Consider the following 20,914-nt stretch of genomic DNA (forward strand, 5'->3'; position numbering starts at 1 on the left):
CTGAAGTTAATGCCTAGCTGACTTGATTCTGCAAACAAGAAATAGAAATTATGATGGATTGAAAAAAAAAAGTTTTGAACCAGAGAAGTTCCAGATAGAGAGAAAATTTCCAGTAAGGATGGCCATTTCTACACCTCCATAGGCAGGCTGATCTTAGACAAAACAAACGAACAAACAAAAAAACCCAACAAAACTCCCCCCCCAAAAAAGAGAAGAAAGAAAGAAAGTGAAGTAGAGAAAGAATATATCCATAATATTTTAAATATAAGGTCCATGATTCCACCATGATTCTACCAGAAGCTAGAGTTTCATCTGAATCTGAGTTCAGTTTTTGGTCTACAAGCTCTATAGACTATTCTTTGGTGAAGGAATATCCCATTCAAATATTAAAGATTAAGAGGTTCTACTGTGCCCTGGAGAATACAGATATCAGTTGTTTTATGACTAATTCAAAGCATGAAAAAGTCTTCACTGCAGAAGTCAGGATGTTCAAATACATGTGCTATGGTGAACATGCTCTATTGAAGTGTTGAACTGAAATATATTGACAGAAACACTGTGGGAAAATTTAGAACCCCAAATGGTCATCCATAAAAACTACTTGTGCTCATTTTCAAGCTGTTGGCAATCGTGAAAGTATCTCAGTAAACAAGCATTTTGTGGCGCTCTGAAAGTAATTAAGATATAGAATACAAAAGTTTACTAATGACTGAAGACGCAAATTTCAAAAGCTTAAATTTTCTGGAGTGGTATTAAATTAGTGCTGTAGATGAGAAGAAAGAAATGCTAGTTATATGCACAATCACTCCTTTTGGCAAGGATTTTATGAAATCAGAGGAAGCAAAACAATCAATCTTTAGAAACCCTCAAGAAGTGTGATCATGTAAAGCCTCAAAATGTTCTCTGGTACAATTATCATTGAAAGGAAAGGAGACCTATCAAACTGTGAAACACCTTATGTTGGTCTGGCAAAATTGCTCTAATAAATGTTAATCAGAAAACATAATGAAATTCTGCACAGCACTGCCTAATTGTATTGCAAAGCATCGATGTAGGCATCAGTTCAGCTACTGGCCGGTCAAAGACTATGAAGTGATGACAGTCCATGCTAATAATAACACAGAGATCATTAAAAGGCAGCGTGGTTTTAATACAAATGAGAGAAGACTATTATACTTGCCTATAGCATGTTTGCCAATGGATTCTGTCATGATGTGTATGTTCTCCTCTCCTTCAGATGTTTCCCAACACCTGACCATGAATGTACCCAATGAATGTACCCAACAGACAGTCTCTTTAAGCTACACAAAAACTAAACTTAGTTGGGGCTTAGGTTGTAGCCTCGGTCCAAAATTACTTGTGACCTGTTCAGATTAATGTATTCTTTTGGCATCATTACACTTTTTCCTTTTTTCCCTTCCCATTTCCTCCTATGTAATAACCAGTTCTTCTGATGTGTTTTGGAAGAGCCTCTGTACCCAGTTACCAATCTAAACAAATGAACCCTGATCAGCTACTATCTGTTCCCTGATTTATGGGACATCATGTGTGGGAATATCACTTTGGTATTTTATCATGAAATTTGGTAGATAAAGTTTTCCCAGTTCCACTGGGAATTCAGAATTTGGAGTGGCTGAATCCAGCGTGTATTTCCAGCAAGACTGTGCACACATACTTACACACAGAGAGTACTTCTGTACCTACATACAAGGGAAACATACTGTTTCCCCCCACCTATTATTATTTAAAAACAAGCCTTTGTGTGCATTCCTGGGCACAAGAAGCAGCACAGACAGGCACACTCAGCACACACACAACTATAAATGGCACCAAGATCCTCATCCTGCCCCCCTCTCTGGCTGAGCATGAGAAAGGTCTCAGTGGGACAATGATCGTGTGTGATTGAATCCAAACTTCACAATTAGATTTTAACTTTTACTTCTGCTTATTCATAGTTGCATCATCATAACAAGATGGCTTGACTCTGATATCTGCTTTAGGCAGAGTGAGGAGACAAGAGTTGTGGGAGGCTCTTGTTTCTTTATGTACGTGACATTGCAGAGATCAGATAGAGAAGTCAAAGTATTGTGCAGGTTTTGGTTCTCACTAAACAAAGGAGGTGGAAGAACCTCCTTTGTTTAGTGAGCCTCTCCATGCTAAGTCTGCATGAACAATGGGAGCTAAGTAATGGCATGGAGTAATGATTGAATAAGCTCTGCAATAAATCTGCAATTTATAAAGCAATTTTTAATATCGTATATTTCCAATTATAAATTGAAACAGAAATGTCAGGTGAGATTTAGAAGGAATCTGCTTAGCACCTGGTTCATAAATCAATTTTTCGATGTAATATTGGTCCGAAGTGACTTTTTGTTAGCTTATTTTATTCTTTAGAACAGGGAGAAAAAATAATCACACAGTGTACTGTACAAAAAGTCTTCATATCAGGTTATCTGACAATATCTCAGACTTTTTCCTTGCAGTATTTTTTTTTCTCTGAGCAGCCTTGAATGCTCAGAACACCGGGTAGGAGAGATTTGCTTAGAACTGAGAGGCTACTAAAACCATAGTAGTTAAATTCCTGCTTGCAATCTGAATGAGACAGTAGGGACTGTCTTTTGGGAATGACAGGATGCAGTAGGAACTGACAGAGGATAAATAGCCTCACTGCAGTTTCTAAAATGCTGAGGGCAGAATACTCTGTTCCTGGTGGATAGTTGACTTTATTGCAAAAAATATATTGCTTAAAATTTGAATCTATCAGAGAGATTTTTTAAAATGGAATGGGCTTCCAATTTCCCCATATTCATTATAAAACCCTATTGAAGTCTGAAATCTAGACTACTTTCTGACAATAGGTGCAGCATCTATAAGGCATGTGCAGTGCTCAGGCAAAATCCGGCATAAGCTGCTCCTACGTGTAGCTTGTTACAGGAGAGTGAACACTGGGAGAACAGCAACATCAAAGCACTTGGTCAAAGCACACAGGGCAAGAAAAAAGAGCCTGAAGGGAAAATTCAGTTTCCCATCTTGCATATGACCTGAATACTAATTTTTCACAGGAAAAATCAAGTAGGCTATTTACAAACAACAGAATTGATTTGAAGTGCTTAGCCAGAAAAAATGCTTCCTCTCCTGTGCTTGTCCCACTCGTCCTCCACTGTGAGCCACAGCCACCCCTTCCACCTTCCAGTTTCCAAGAGGCCAGGATGTATTTGGGATCTACCATAATGCCATAAGTCACTGAAGATTCCAGCCTGGAACTTGTTGACTTCTTGGTCGTGCTGTGCTCAGGGATCAGGAAGCATTTAGCACAGTTTACCTCTCACTCATCCAGAATTTTTCAGTACTTCAGGACAAATGAACATTTAATGACATCAAATAAAAAGGGCAGATGACAGAAGAACACAGCAAACACATTTGTGAAGCCATTTAACTGGTTATGTTTCCAGAATGTAGCCAACTGTACTTTTTAAGCAAGCCAAGGTTAAAGAACAATTTCGCAGCTAGAAAGACAAACTGTGAGCTATTTCTGTAACCTTTCAGAAAATAAAAAGTCTGAGAGCTTGAGCCTTTAAGGAAAGGCAGTCAAAGCATTTGACATCTTGTTTATCCTACTAGATAATCTTTAATATTTTCTGTCTTTACTGCCAAAACCTACCCAATATAAGTGATGTAAAGAATTGACAGAAATACTGTTTCCCCCCACCTATTATTATTTTAAAACAAAGCTCTATGCAGAAGTTTACAGTACCTGGTTGGGGGAAAATTGTCCCTTAAGACGAATGCACTGAAGTTGGCACACATTAATGTAACTTGTACTTTTTCCATATTCTTAACCCAGAGCACAAAATTGTTAACAGCACAAAAATGAACTGAAGAGGGCAGTCCAGTCTCAATCTTCATAGCTTCCAATGTCATCAGTTCAGCTATTCAGAATGTCAATGGAGAAAAGAAGAAGAGGGAATGTTATTCCTCTCTTTGCCTTTCAATTTTTTTTTACAGTTGAAATAAAAATGTAGTGGCTCAGATAATAAAAAAAAGTTTGTATGTGTGACTAGTCCAGTGATCATTTAAGAGCATATATGGGCAACTGGGTTCTAGTCCTTGATCCAGTGGATGACTTCACGTTTCATTACAAAATATCTAGGTGGCTATGATGTGCTGCTGCTGAGGACTTACAGAGCTCTGTCCCAAATTTAAAAAAAGAAAAAACCAAACAAAACCCAAAAAAACCCCCAAACATCTAAAACCATGTCTTCAGTAACCAAGCCAAGTTCTTTCAAGAGCAGAGTATTGCAGACTGACAGCTACCACCCTCAGACTGGTTTTCAGGAAGGTGGGAGGCTTTGGCACTACCTCTGAACCAATTGTCTTGTGTTGAGTCACCTGTATGAATTAACGGGATGGATCCTGAAGGAGAATTGGCATTCCTCCAGTTCCTCACAGCCCACACAGAAGTGATCCTGCACATGCCTGCCAACAAACCTATAGAGACAGTGAGGAAGATTCACTTGTTTTATTTGAATACCTACTAAGGTAGGCAGGAATACAAATCCTCCTAGTGAACCCATACTTCCCTTCACTTCCAGAAACATTCACTTAGAACCTGTCATTTAGTGCTTGTTTCATGAACTTGAGAGAAAGAGATTTCACTGACATGATGTTAAGTATCTCTGATGGATTTGCTCCAAGGTAGCTTTATTTAAGAATAATTCACTGGAATAGGGCACTCACTCATGTCTTATATCTTCCTGAAGTACTTTATTCAAGTAGAGGCTTGGCTGTGTAAGCTATTTTAATTAACACTTAAAGATAAGCCTTCACCATCTGCTCTCCTTTATAATTACCAATGTAAAGGGAATCTCATTCTCAGTAGTATCATTAAAATACAAGATAATAAAGAAAATACATAAATGCATGCCATTTTTTTCATTCCAAGGGCACTCATTTGCTGTGTTCCTTTTTACTGGTTTTGTCTCATCTAGGACTCAAAGGACAGAGCAGCACTAAATGGTGCCCAAATATTTCCTTGACTGAGCCCTTGGGACTGCCTTTGAAATAATGCATGACTCATATGAGCTTCTGAATCACAGAAGAGAAAATTGTATTGTACCAATATCATTCTGGACCAATGAAACTTTGCACTAAAGAAATTTCATGGACTTTTTCCTTATTAAATTCCCCAACTTTATCTGTTATGAGGGGAAAGGGTATTCACCAATAACATAAAAGTAAAAACAGGAATCATACCAGCAAAAGATGCAAAAAAATTAATGAGTGAAGTAAATAAGTTCCTTGAAGTACTGTAGTACCCAAAGCTATAATTTCCATTCTCCAGGTTACTCAAGACCCCTTTTAGTCATGGTTTCATGTGTCCTGCAATGACCTCACAACGTGCAGAGCAATCTAACCATCCTTTCTGTCAGCATGGCCAGCAGGGAGAATGCTCACAAGTGTCCCACTGCCTCCTGCAGCACCAGCCAGCCATAAACACTTGCTATCAGCTGTACACCAAGGACAAAGCTGAGAAAACAGCCAGCAAAGCACTCAAACTGAGGGGAATGAGCCCTCGGAGCAGCACTGACCGAGAAGATTTTGTGACATAAACAAGGAAACTCCTAGCAGTTAGTTCCCAGTATACTTGGGAAAAGTTTATCTTTTAACTGCCTTTACTGAAAAAGACAAGTGTGTGAAGGAAGGGATCCTACTATTTTCCTACCAGTTTCTTTTGCTAGTGGAAGGGAGACCAAACACAGGACTCTTTGTACATGTCAAAGGGAGTCTCTTGGCTCCCCAAAGGCCCTCTGGAAGACCCTTTTCCTGTCTCCCTACACCCAAAGAAACCATCTATGTAGTTTTTCTATTGTTCAAGTAGAGAGACAGATGAGGTTCCTTTGCAGAAAGGGCATCAGTGATATTTTGAATGAAAATAGTTATACTTGCTATTAGATTACTAGTACTATTTTTAGATGTAAACAAAGAAGATGTCATTCTATAAATTATTCAACAGCTGTCAGATAGAAACACTAGGACTCACAGAGATTTTAACTTGCCCAGAACTGGAGTCTGGTTTGTTCCCAACTGCAGATTTTTCCCCAAGAAAAAACAGTGTTTTTGAAATTAATCCAGATACAAAATTATTCAAGAAATATATTAATCTTAGATTTATAGCTCATAATTCCATTAGTTTCTTCATTACTTCAATATTTCATTTTTAGCTTTACTTTTTTTCTGCAGTTTTTGATAGTTAATACTAAATAGTCTTAATTCATAAATGTTTTTAATACTTGAACTTATGGAAAGATAAATGCCAGCTTCATAAATTTTCAGCTTCTTTCCACATTTCCATCAGAGTTGATCGTTACTGATATAAGTGCATTTCATTAATCAAACTAAAAATGAGATCTATCAAATGTCAGTAATAACTTAGATATGATCTGTTATCTCTTTAGTCACAGCAAGTTATTTCTAGTCTGTTATTCAATATTTATTTGTATTTTTTCATTTCAGTGTGCTAAGGTAAATAACAAAATATGTGAAGCCATTCTAAATTTCCTTGCAACACTGAAAGATAAGAGGTGAATACCATTTCTGATTTTCTTTTAACTTGAGGAGCCTTCATATCAGACATGTTGAAGTTACATGAAACTCAACTTTGAATGTCTTTCACTCATTGAAGGGCTTGGGACAAGATGATTTTCAGAGCTGCCCTCCAAATGTCTGGATTCACTGTTTACATGGGTGAAATCATTCCTATGTGAACCTCAAGGCTATGGTGATAAAATGCATCAACACTAGCAGGAGCAGACAGACCTCAGATCTTGCTCCTGCCCACACAGCTGCCTTGACAGAAACTAGTTCCCATCCAGGAGTGATATCTTCCTATAGCTTAAAATTATCTAAAAAGAGCTCAGAACCACCACCTTGCTCTCACTGGTGCAAAGTCTCTTTCTCACTGCTCTCCTGTTCTACCAGAGTTTTACACTAATTTGGAAATTCATCAAATAATACATGCTGGAAGGGATGTCTGGAGGTTTCCCCACTACCAGTCTCCCCAAGTTAGGTCAGCTTAGACCAGGTTGTCCAGGATCTTCTCCAGCTATATTGTGAGGGTTTTTTTTTTTGAAGTGGAAATGTCACAACACCTTTGAGCAACCTGTTCCAATTGTGTATCCGTGTCTGACAGATGCAGCTGAGGTACCCCTAGCAGTGCTTTGCACAGAAGGAGGTCGTTTGGTACAACTCTAGTTTGTTGTGAAACACTTGTACAGTGCTAGACATGAATGCCAGCTTCATAAATTTGAGGCCAAATCTTTCAGACTTTGTCATATATATCATGGTCATTCCTTCAAGCCAAGGCAGGAACAGCACTATCTAGATAAGAGCGAAAGAAAGTACATGTTTACTCAACATCTCCCTCCACACAGCCATTGCTTTAGCTCCTGTCCATGAATCTAAACCATGCAGATATATCAGAGACTATTCTTAATCACAGCTCCAGGACTGCATGGAGGAGGTAAAGTAGAGATTTTTGTTTTTTGGAGTCAGTGAAACTGTGTTATTGAAAAGATTGTACTTGAACATGATGAAAGTAAAACAGGATCTGAAGAATTTCTAAAAGCCTTCCTTATTGTGAGTCAGCACAGAGAATTTGCTGGCATCTTTTAATTTTCAGTTTTTATACCAGCTCTTACAGGATGCCATTTTAGAAGCAGTTGTACGTTTTTGCAGTGTGGGTTTTTTCCCTAGAGATTTTTTTGGTAAAACTTCCTGTTTGCCTGAGAGTACACAGACATTTTGAAGATAATACAGGGATGATGTATACTCAGATCTTTAATGCTACTAAATGATACATTCCATACTTTGAAGTTTACAAAACGGCTCTAGAGGCTAGGATTTAAATGCCCACCCCAGAAATATAAGGCATCATAGCTACATACTTGTGATTCCTGTGCATTGCATGAGGATGATCAGACACTTCACATAACAGCCTCAAATCCAGCATGTTTACCAAGAAACTAACGTCAGTAACAGAATGAGCAGCCTGTCTTTCTCCTTGAATAGCATAGGGCACCTGAGGGGTTGCAGAAGAGCATTGCATTTTTTCTTTCTATTCCAGAGGGTTTGCTGAAAGTTTGCTGCAGACAAAGAATTGATTCAGTGGCTCTGAAATAAGCAAGGCTGAAGGCCTGAAACTTCCTGCCCTAAGTTGTTTGCCCAGTAATGGGACTTCTGGATTCAGATCTCTGCTGGAGCAGAAATACAGTTATCTTAGAGATACACAGAGTCCAGGCTGTTCTTACTTCTTGTCCTCTTGGCTCCACAAGTTTGGCATTATCATCTGGTAATACAAAGGCACCTATGGAATTCACCTTCTCCCTGCAGCTCTAGGATTGGGTGAAGCACAGGCTCATGACAGAAGGATGGCCACCGACACCACTGTCCAAGGAAAAACTGGGCATAGCTTGGGATTTCACTGCTGCTCTTTCCAGTTTCAGCCAAGAGATATTTTAGCAGATGCAGAACTTCAGTTGTAGGATATATAGAACCTTGAAACTTCTCTGGGACATGACTAGTGAATTTCAAGTGTTTTCAAGTTTAGCTAGCAACTGAACAGATGTTTTCTCATCTGTAATTTTGAACCATGACACCCTGATATTTATCCATATATTGTAGCTGGCACTGAGAGCCTCTCCTGTTCTCCTTATTACAATTACCACCGAAGCTGATGATGTTTGCCCTTTTTATATCACCAAATTCAATTCCTGCTAGCAGCCTTTTAATTAACTCTGATGTTCAGTAGACCAGTCATCAGAGAAAGGCAAAAGGGGATAATAAAATTTCATTTTGCCCATGCTTACTCCTACTGAAAATTATGACTCAGTGGGAGAAGAGGAGGCCGATATGTAGCAATGAATGATTCATTACAAATTTTCAGAACTCTGACAGCACTTATCGTTACATTTTTTTATAAATGTGTTTCCTGGAGAGAATCCCATGTCCAGATCACTCCTTCAGTGCAGGCAGGCTCAGTTTCACTCAAAACAAAGGTGGCCAGCAGCAGCTTCAAGCAAGCTTTATAAGTCTTTCAAATTTCTAGTTTCCTTTGAGATAATCTCGAGAAATTTTGGATTTATGTCCATTTTCCCCAGGCCTTTAGGGGTGGTAAGTAAAGGCTGTATGTGTTTTGTAGATGCAACCCAAAACCAACTTCTGGGGAACTTGGTAGTTGGGTACTAGTAATAAAAATGAAAACTTCTTGACAACTAGGAGAAGGTAGTTTATTTTTTATTGGACTAACTTGCATGGACAGAAGAAATAGGAAAATGTTAATGTACAGAAACTTTGTGTATTGAGCAGAAGGCACAGATTTTAAAGCTGCACAGAAAGTTTAGTTCTTGCTCTTGTGCAAACCAAAAATAAACATATCCTTGTACCTGATAATTTTTCTATGACTTAAATTTTTCTGCCTGAATCTTTTAACCAAAAGAACAGTAGACCTCACCCAGATGATTTCCTGTTGTTCAGTTAAAATCTGCAGCAGCTGAAACAAAGGAGGGGTTTAGAATCTTCATTTAGAAGGAAAAAAATTAAGCAGAAAATGACCAATCTTGCATCACAAAAAGTGTAGTTGAGGTACAATCTGAATACTGACAAGCATCATCTTGTTCCAGGTGCCATCTGCAATTTCTTTACAAATAAAAAGCTGTGGGTGAAAGCCTTCTTACAAGCACCTGCTGCCAGGGAGCTCACCCAGCAAAAGCTGCCCCTGCTCTGAGTCAGCTTTACTTCAACATCCACACTATTGAACAAAGTTGTGAAAAAAGGGGTCACTTCAGGGGGCTCCCAGGTGTTCAATCCTCCCACTCTGGTCCCTCACAGCTGAGTGTTACCTAATCCCTGATCACCAACACTGTTCAACACGAGCTTCCTGCTGCCCAGGTGTGTCTTTGGAGAAAACAAACGTGTGGCTAGCATGACATAGTTGTAGATGAGAAACAGGTAGGAGAAAGAGCTGCATCTCTGGCGTTTTAAATCAGATTTGGGGTTACAAATCAGCCCAGCTCTCCAAAAGAGCATTGAGGCTTCTCCACCACGGGCCAGCAGTGCCTGAGTGAGTGATATTGCTGTGGCTCCTGTCTGCAGGTCTGTGGCCCTTTCCCAGAGCTGGGCAAGCCTTCACCCAGCTGCCCAGGCAGCACCTCCCCTTGCCTTCCCCAGCCTCCTGTGGCCACGGCCTTGTCTCTGCAAACACCAACATCCACCACAACCACCTGGTTATGGTGGGCTCCCATGGACAAGGGTTTCCACCAGTGCAGGAATCACCCCTTCTTTCCCACTTTTCCTACTCCTTGACTGCAGTTTCAGTTTGCAATATAGGAAAAATACTACCTGGGGTGATGAATGGAACAGATCACCTTTTGTCCTGTGTTTTCCATTTCTTGGCATAGCTTGTTGTTCTTCTTGCCCTCACCAGGCTGCTGCCCTGTCCTGCCTTGTCCCACCCTTAATCTCTATTTCAAGGAACTGGGGTGGCCCTTGACTCTATGAAGGCAATGTACGTATATTATTTTAATTTTTTTCTTTATTTATAATCTTTATTTTATATATATATATATATATATATATATATATATTCTAAAGACCAGCATCAGCCCTCCTGTCCTGTCAGCATTTTCGACTTGTCCAGGATGATCTGAAAAAAGTGTCTGAGCACAATTTTTGCAATGTAAATTTTTTTGCAAATTGCGATTGCTCCTGGCTCAGGGGCAATCACTTCCTGGCATAAACCCCAATGATACTGTAAAATTAATTCTAGGGGTGAAAAAAAAAAGCTTGTTGCAAATAATTTGATAAAATACATAATTTCTCTTGGGAAAACTAAGCTGTACAGAAATCTGGCATGCTTTCATTCACCTAACTGTAAAAAAGTTACATTTAAAAAAAATGAGAAACATTAATTATGAATGGCTCAGGCTGTTGCAGGAAAAGAAGAGATACATGTATGGAAAATGAAGTTTAACTATGCTTTTCTGTAGTGTTTCTATTGAAATAAAGTATGTTGTTTAGCACATGACTAACTCTAATTCTTTTGATGGGAAAAAAACATGTAAAAATTATATACCTTATTACCCTACAATGTGTCTGTGATCGTGACTTCTAAAGTTGGAATCAAAAAGAAAAGAGACCTTTCTTACTCATCACTTGGTGTTAATACAAAAGCACCATAAGGAGCAGATGAAACAAACCATTTAAGTTAATATACACTTGTCAAGCAAGAGGCAGCATGATGGCATGACTCCAGTCTCTCAGAGGAAGGAATTTTTTTGTTCAGTGAAAGCTGATATCTCAGTGAGCCGCCCAGCACAAAAATAGGAAATGAAGCTAAGAAATGCAAAGCTCTTCCATTCCTCTCATCTCTTCTCTTTTCTCCCTGCACCAATAAATTGCTATCTTTAATTTTATGGGAGTATAGAAAGAAGAAAACAAACCATAGCTTGTCATCAGAGCTTGACAAAACTAGAAAGAAGTTTTCTTTTGTTGTCAACATACAATGACAATTTTCACAGTACTGTTACAGGTATCAGCTCCCTACAAATTTTTCTGTCCCAATATAGCTAAGCAATACTTGGGGGACAGAAAGCACTTGAATGCTTTCAACTGAATGTAAACCTATCCCTTGCTAAAGGAACAAACAGCCAGTGGACTGCCAGCAAAGTCACGTAGCAGATTCTGAATTACATGCATGCCAGAGTTCATTTGGATCTCTCAAATTTAAAGGACAATGCTCTCTTGTGTGCCAATCTGTACTTCATTACCTCATTAGGCAAAAATCAAACAAGGGCCCAATCCTCTTTAGGCAGACTCATCTAGTTGAAAACTCTCTAATTTATATTTTCACTAATTCACAAATTCATTAGCTGACAAAGGCAATAGCTCACAAACTCAGTCTCTCAGCCAGTGACAGTGCTGCTCTCACTTTAGCTTAGTAGTACTGCTCCTGTTGGGCCAAAACCTGGGCAGGAGTCAAGTAATCAGCCACACTCCCCCACTTAAGTATAGGCAAAAATTCTGGTAAGTCCCACGCTGCAGTGGCTGGGGTACTGCTACTCTTCCTGCCCCACTGTGAGTGAGGGTAGGGCAAAGCTTTGAGCCTTGGAAAGTCCATTCCCATTGGAAAGTCTAGCATCACAGTTTATTATTAGATAACATTCTTTCAGCATGATGTTAGCACTAACTCTGGACGCATAAAAAAACCAAAATACAGAAAAAATGCAATGATCCTGAGTTTCAACCTAGGATGCAATATGCCAGTTGCAGATGGTGCACAATCCATAAAAATCTCATACCAATGATATTTAGCAGTTTTTTTCAATTCCTGGTACAGTCTTGACAGTCTGGTCAGTATAGAAGCAGTCATTTGCTTTTGATAAGCAATTGTTTTCTTACACTTGTTGATTAAAATTTTTAGTTCTTCAGTTTGAGAATGTACCATGTCCCACATTATTCCTAAGAGTCATGTCCAAGTTGCAAGATAGTATTCCAGCAGCAAAAACATGAATTGGGTTTTTAGTTTCTATAAAGTCATCCTGCCATTACAGAAAACACCATAAAGCAAACCAAATGCATATACAACCCAATTTTTACTTGAGTACAACCACGCAGCGATCACACACCTAGCCTCAATAGCAGTTACTTGAGGCCATATTATTTGTACAAGGGCCTTGTAGCTCTAAGTGTTCAGGGCAGTACCATTAGTGCCTTCCCCATTTTTCATCCATGAGTATTGACTGGGTTACCTTTGCTATCCATGCATTTGGCCCCTTGAACTTACAGGCACATTCTCTCTAATAATAGGGAATAGGGTGTGCAAATGGGTTCATTTTCACCCTCCCTACTTGTGGTGTGGTGCTACACAGATCTACCTAAGAGACTGCTTTTGCTTGCTACTCCTAAGCTTTGATAAGTGGAAGTTATGATACTGGCATCAATCCAAATAACTGAGTCCTTAACATCACAAGATTCCCATTATGGATCCAATGGGCTTGCAGTCAAATTCATTTATAATAAAGGTTTGCATCACAACACAAGCAATGGCACTGCTGAAATTTGATACAGATTTGGGAACATCAGCATACATTTCCTTGAAAATCTTCTGGAGTTTTCTCCAGGGGTTTAGGCTAATTATCAAGATGTCGGTAGTTGCATCCTTGCCATTTTTATATCCAGGGTCTGTTCAATTATAGCTTGTCTGCTTAATAGTCCTAGACTGGATACTTAATTATTAAGGATTTCTGAATTGATAGAGTTCAATGCTCCTGTGCCCAATCTGACTGTTCCTAATCCTCCAGAAAGATTCCTAACTTTGCAGATGTTCTGGTGGGACAGCAACATTGTTCACATGTAAGTGCTATCCACTATGAGCAATGGGATTATACTTGAGCTAATGTTGTCTCATCAAACCCGAATGGAACATCCAAAAACTTCAGAGGTAAAAATTGCAAATCTTTTTGGAAATCCTTGACTAACTACTAGTGCTGTACTAGTGGGAATGGGAACCAGGGAAATTTCAAATTTTTTACTGCCCCCTGTGGGATGCAATCTTGATGGCTAGTTGGCTCACAGACTTAAAATGAATTCTAATGGTTCTGTCTCCCAGCAGGCATCACCATCCTTTGTGGCTTTATCTGTTATTTCACACATGTACAACTGCACAAGAGGAAAAACTTGCACAGAAGAGCAGGAGCTTCAATAGTGTTGTGATTGTTTTGGGGGGGGTCCTTCATAATGTATTAATTTCTCCACCCAAGCCCAGGTTGCCAGATTCTGGGAGAGATCTTTCAACAAATGTAAGGTATAGGCAGTCAGACAGATATCTGATTCTTACTACCTCACTAGTGGGTTTTGAATATACTGGGCCTCAGCTGATATCATGGAAAAGGTGTGCTTGATTATACCACATCCATAGGTCTGCTTGATTGTTGCACTGCGCATCAACATTTCTCTAACAGTATCTGAGAATTCCCAATGGAAGGGTCAGGCTTGTTTGATATATGAAGGATAATGACTTTCTAGATGTTGTCAACATTCTCTCTGGTGATAACATCCCACTACAGGGAGTGTTAATGCAGTTCCAAGGAATAGGTACTGTACTTGCTGGATGGACACTTTCCACAGCAAACAAACACATTTCACTCATGTCCAGGATATCACTGGCTCTTTGGGACTTATGACTTGGACTGTATTTACTCTGTAATGGTAAATTTCACTTCCATTTCCCATGTTCCTTCCCCTCAAACACACTGCAAAGTAACCCAGCATTTTCAGAGCAACAGTGGTGAATTCTTGCCTGATGTCCTGGATGCCACACTGAGGTGTTCAAAGCATCCTGCTCCCATTGGTTCAGAGCAGGAAATTGTTCAAAACTTTTATACAGTGACTGCCAGTTGCTGTCTGTCAGGATTTTAAACCTTGCATGGCCTCTGATAAATTTATTTCCTGATTAGTGACACCATTTTTTTAAACAACTGGCTTAATCTTTCTCCTACATCCCTACTCTGAGGTCAACGTAGTTACTGCAAAGTCCACTAAACTCCATGCCCAAGACAACATTTCTGTATTCATTTATTTTAAAAGCTACATGACTGGACCTGTTGTGTCATTGGCAGTGTAGCAAAACTTGATGGCAAAACTCTGTACAGGGGGCCTACATGCTGCACCTAAAGGTAGTGTTTTAACAGCCAGCATAGGTGTAAGAATAGGTGTTGGCAATGCAATTTTATGTTCCTTCCCTGGGTCAAGGGTTCAGTCCCTGCCAGTCCTTTGTAAGCTGGTAACAGCTTCTTTCAGAAGTGGAATGACAGCGCTCATCAGTGCCACACGCACACATACACTGCCCAACAGTGACCTCCTGTGGCAATGGGAATGTCTCCAGGTCTTCCGACAAAACAGCAGTGGTCAGACTGATTAAAATGTGAACAAAAGGAGTAAATGTTTATGGTGGAATCTGTGCCAGGTGGAAGCCAATTGCTCCCTATCCGCTTCTGGTACATGTCATAGAATCATAGAACCAGAGAATGACAGGCTGGACGATCCAACCTTTCTTGTCAAAGCATTGTCTAGACAAGATGGCCCAAGCACCTCACCCAGCTGGATCTTAAATGCATCCATTTAAGATGTTGGGGAATCTACTGCTTCCTGGGGGAGATCATTCCAATGACTGTTTTCATTGGGAAAAATGTTCTTCTTGTGGTGAAACAGAATTCCCCCAGGAACAGTTTTACCCATTACCCCTCATCCTTTCCATGGGATTCTTGTAAATATGGAATCTGCATCTTCTTTGTGGCCACCCTTCAAATACTAGAACATGGTAATAAAGTCTCCCATAAGCCTCTTTTTCTCAGAAAAAGAACAAACTGAACAAACCTAACCTCTCTTCATGTGTCAGGCTTTTCAGTCATTGGGTCATCTTCTCTGGACCCACTCCAGCCCATACATATATGGTTTGCATACCAGGGACCAAAACTGAACAGTATTCCAGATGTGGCCTGATGAGCGCTGTACTGAATGGGATAATGACTCCTCTGCCTCTGCTGGTGACATGATTTTTGATGTAGCTCAGCATCCTGTTAACTTTCTCTGCACTGTTCACTCACATTGAGCTGCTTGTCTACCAGGCCCTCCAGGTTCCTTCCCATGTAGCTGCTCTCCACCCAGGTAGATCCCAGCCTGTGCTGCCCTCCTGGATCATGTCTGCCCAGGTGCGAGACCTTACATTTGTCCTTGTTGAACTTCATTAAGTTCTTGCTAGCTCATTCTTCAAGCCTATCCAGGTCTTCCTGCAGGGCATCTCTCCTTTCCAAAGAGTCCACTTCCCCACTCAGTTTGGGGTCATTGACAAACTTCAACTGAGTAAAGAAATGCTGCTGGAGAGGAGAAACACAAGCCCTGCCAGTTGTTGAACAGTAAGGGCACTGGGCTGACCCTTCTCTTGAGATGGAGAGAACAGCAACAGCACAGGTACCAATAGTGACAGGAGCAATGGGTGTTCATTATCTCCTTTCCACTTCCAAAGAGCTCCTCTCCACTCCCACAGATGAGAGGTCTGGCCACAGCTTTTGTAGCAGCTCCTTATTCTCCTCTGGAGACAGAGCCCTTCATCCCTAACAAAATGGTGCCAAACACTGCCTTTCCAGGTGACCTTTGGTGCACTTGGAGACAACTCTACAACTGACTCAGGCTTATGCAGGACCAAGCTGGTCCAAGCCACGGATGCCAGGTTCAAGACCTGCAGTCCCTACTGCTGCTCTTGGGTCTGCTGCTGAACTGCATGGGTACTGAAGGCTTCAAGGTGCTTTTCCTCCTTGTTGCCCTGCAAGAAAACAACGGCTCTGAAGACGTGACCCTGGTGTTGTGTGTCTGCCTTTCCTTTTTCAACAAGTGTCTCTGCAGCTCACACCTGAGGGTGGTGCTTTAGAATATCTCTAGGGCTCTGTTCTGCCTTGGTCCACTTCCCCTGCTGTGACCAGAGCAGGGGAAGACCAAAAATCTGCCAACAGGGATGTGCCAATGTCCCCTGCCTCAGAGGAAGTGGGGGCTTAACTTCTGCAGGAGGGCTAAGCCAGTTCTCTGAAGCTGAGGGAGAGGCAGTAGCCAACATCACCTGACCCAGGAGGCCGAGGAGCTTCTGGAGGACCAGGAGCATGTTCTAGGGAGCTTCTGGAGGACCAGGAGTATGTTCTAGGGATGTCCATCTGTTGCAGCCCCTGTAGTGCCATTGTGACCACAGAAAGAGGAGCAGGCACCCTGAGGCATGATCCCATCTTGGACTGAGCTCCAAGTGTAAGGAGAGCTTTGGCATGTGTCTGACAGTGTTTACCATGTGGGACAGCTTGATGGAGAATACCTCTAGAGGAGACAGCACTGTGCCAGGCCTGCATCTCCTTCTGTGTTTGTCCCCTTCAACAGTGGGGGATGTTGGGGTTTCTTTGGGCCAAGGCTGGTTCTGCTGGTGCAATGCCAGAGCACACAGTGCATCTCACTCATGGCCTGTGGTCACCCTCTGGTCACCCACCATGGCCATTCAGGCAAAGGTCAGCTGGACCCAAGAGCAGGGTCCCCACAGTCTGTGGCATCACACACAGCTGATAGAGAGTAGTGCTGAGGCAGAGCTGGGCCCGTGAAGGTTTCAGCAAAGCATTGTACTGGCATGAACACTTGAGTCTTTTGGTTCTGATCAGCATTAGAGCCTTGCTACCCCAACTTTCTTCATGGGACCATTTCAGAAATTTGGCTGTGGGCAGAACTGCTTTGAGCCCCGATGGACAGAGAGGATATTTTGGAGAGTGCCCCAAAGGACTGAGCAGTTCAGGGTTGGTGCAAGGAGAGAGAGTGGGGTAGAGCATTCGGTAGGACCAGAGTTCAGGGAGAGAAACAAGCAAGAAAGCAGAGGAGACCACTGTCAGTGATAGGAAACACTTGGCAACAGCAGCAGCTTTCCCTTGCTCTTTGTGCCTTGCAGCATTCCCTGTGTCTGCCCGAGCTCCAGGCGCAGCAGGAACTGTGAGTTCAGACTGGGCAGACGTGCACTGGATCAGAATGCTGTGCACCTGTCGGCTGCCTCTGAACTCACAGCAGCCTGACTGCAGACTGCTTTTAAAAGAAAAAAGCTAATCACCTGTGGTTTCCATGGTTGTTTTCTATAGGAACTGCCTTCCCATGCCTCTATTCCTCCCTTTTTCTTGCCCTGCAAGAAAAAACATTTAAGAGAGGTGCTGAGTGAAGCTCTGACCTTGAGAGTTGTGCAGTCACTGTCATGCTTGCTACTGAACTTTGTTAACTGGCTTGTGTATCAATAAAATCCACTGTCTCTTCTTTTGAGAGTGAAGTGCAGGACTCCATCCATGATGGCAGCAGGAAGGCTGTTGCCAAGCTTGGACCAGGCTGGCCTCCCAGGCTTTACTGGAGTTGTGAGGAAGGGCACACTGCAGAAGGTTTTTTCCTCCCTCCAGCATGTATTCTCCTCCAGTTACCTGTCAAAGCCAGCCAAAAGTTTGGTGCTGACTAAATAGGCCCTGTTATGGCCACACTTCCTTTTCCTGTTGTCTCAGACTTCCTGATAGAGGAAGAGAATGCCATGGTGGGAATTAGAGTTGCCTTAGTCGTACCTTCCTCTCCATCCATGTCTTGAGTCCTCCTCAAGGGAGTACTGTAAAGAAAGGCCAGTCTCAGCAGTCTGTGTTTACATGTGCTGCTGCAGTCTGATCTCTGTGGCATTGCTCTGTCACACACCAGAGGAAAAGGCCACTCATTTCCCTTTCTCATTTCAGAAGGAGCCCTCTGGGGTTTCTCTCACCTCAGGCTGCAGATGCTGGGCCACTGTGGAACCTGAGCCACAGCTCCTGACTGTCTTGAGTCAGGTCCCACAGGGATCCTGGCGAAGAAGAGGGGCAGGTATTGGGTCAGTTTTATCTGGCAATAGATCCCATTTATTTTCCCCAGACTGAGTGCATGGCCATTGTGCTGGGGATACAAACGGGCAGTGGAGCACGGCTGGGGCGGGTGGGAGGTGGCTCTGCTGGCAGCTGGCAGCCCTTGGCACACATGGAAGGCAGGATGGCAGATGGGGCAGCACAGAAACAGCTCTGTGTGATGGTCAGGGAACACAAATAGTCGAATGGAATAGATGAGACCACTCTTGGCACTGAGGAAGCACCAGGAAAGGAAGCCCTGTCATTAGAGAGTGGATGGGGGTGGGAGGGGGTTGGAAGCCCAGAGAGGTTTTGTCTGGACGGACACAAAAGGCCAAATTGCCAAAAGAAAAGTCAAGGAAAGCTCTGGCTCTGTCAGTCAGAACCAAGTTCAAGTCAAATCTTGTTCAGCCAAAGGAGAGGCTGTAGCCAACCTCACCTGTACTAGGAGGATGAGGAGCTTCTGCAAGACCAGGAGCGCATTTCAGGGAGGGAATGTCTGAGAGGGAAATGCCTGAGTGGTACAGTCCTTGGGTTTTGGGGGCCTTGTTCTTGTTCCCAGTCTTCCAGTCTTCCAGTTCAGGGTCCTGGGTATGCTGAGAACAAGTGCTCTTACTCTTAAAGACTGAAGCTGAGCAGGCATTGAGTACCTGAGCATTTTCCTCATCCTTGCCGCTATGTTTCCCCCCATATCCAATAAAGTGTTGGAACAAATTAGGTAAAATATGGAGAAAGCAAAATAAGTTATGAAAACATTGGGGAAAATCAGGGGCAATTAGGATGAAATTGAGAAAATTGTGGAAAATGTGAAAACTGTGGAAACTGTCAAATTCAAAGAAATGGGGGAAAATTGGGGGAGATTGCAGCAAAGTAGGATGGAATTAGGGGAAATCTGGAGAAAGTGATAAAAATTAGGAGAAATAAATGAAATATCTTAGGGGAATCAGGGAAAATGTATGGAAATTTAGGGAATTGTAGGGGAAATAAAGAAAAACTTGGGGGTAGTGGAGCAAATTGAGGGAGATTAAGGAAAATACTGGGAGAATAAGGAGAAATTTAGGTGTAAAAGGTCAGAATAAGAAAATTAGGGGACATACAGGGAAATAAGGGAAAATTGAGGGAAACTAGCAAAGTGAGGGCATTAGGAGAAATTGGGGAAAACAAAATTTGGCCATAATTTGGGGAAATCAAGGGGAAAACCAGGAAATTTGGGGCAAACTGCAGTATAAAATAAGGACATTTGGGGAAAAACCTGGAAAATTTGCGAAAATTAGGGGACACCAAGGAAATTCAGGGCAAATTGATGGAAATACAGGGAAAACAGGGGGAAACCAAGAAAATTTGTGACAAAGAGGGGGACATTTAGGAAAATCAGGGGGAAAAGAAATTTGGGGAAAAATTAAAAAACTTTGAGGGGAATAAGGAGAATTAGGTGAAATTCAGACACCTGGTTCTCTGTAGGGCATCTAATGGGATGGATGGGGCCTGGATGCCTGGGTGCCCCTGTCTATTCTTAGGTGAGCTTTGGGGGTCGAGGGGGGGGAAGGGGAACCTGTGGGGCCAGCCCCATATATGGTTATGAGGTGAAGGTGCCCCACAGCCCCACTGGCGTCACAAGCTGATCGGATGTCAGGGCTTGTGGGGGGGGATGTCCCAAAAATATCCCATTGTGGGGGGAGGGAGAGGGAACAAAGGGATGGGAGGAGGGGCACAGATGCCTGAGTTCCCTTGGAGGGGGAAGGGGGGGTCACACCTGTCCTTTGTCTGTCTGTCCCCTCCCCCAGCCCAGGGGGACCCAGGCATCCAGGCGAGTCTTTTGGCTTGCCTCATCTATCCCATAATAAACTGGGGGGGTGGAGGGCAAGGGGAGTTAGAGGGGGCCCCTATGGGGGCTGAGAGTGGGGTATCCTGTGGGTCTGGGGGGTCCTGTGGGTCTGGGGGAGCCCTGTGGGGATTCTGTGAAGCTAGGAGTGGGTTGTATGGAAGGTCCATAGGGCCAGTAGTGGCCTGTGGTAAGGAGGGAAAACCATGAAGGTCCTAAAGGGAAATATTTAGAGGTCCTATAGGGCTGGATATGGGTCCTATAGGACCATGGGACTGGAGAGAGGTGTCTGGGAGTGGATTCTATGGGGCTGTGTGCACTTACAGGGATCCTATAGAAAGGAAGTAATGGGAACCCTGTGGGGCCGACAAGGGTTCTCTGCATGTCCTATAGGGCTGGAGTGATGTCTTATGGGGCTGGGGGAGTCCTATGGAGCTGGAAGTAGGTCCTGTGAGGTAGGGGGCAGCTATAGGATCCTTGTGGGTGTGAGATATGGGGGTCCCATGGGACTGGTGGAGCTGTATGGGTCCATAGGGGTCACTGGACCCTATGGGGCGGTGAAGGTCCTGTGGGACTACAGAGCAGAGGGAGGTCCCTATGGATTTGGGGAGTGTACTGT

The sequence above is a fragment of the Melospiza georgiana genome, chromosome 1 (assembly GCF_028018845.1).
Source record: "Melospiza georgiana isolate bMelGeo1 chromosome 1, bMelGeo1.pri, whole genome shotgun sequence".
NCBI lineage: Eukaryota > Metazoa > Chordata > Aves > Passeriformes > Passerellidae > Melospiza > Melospiza georgiana.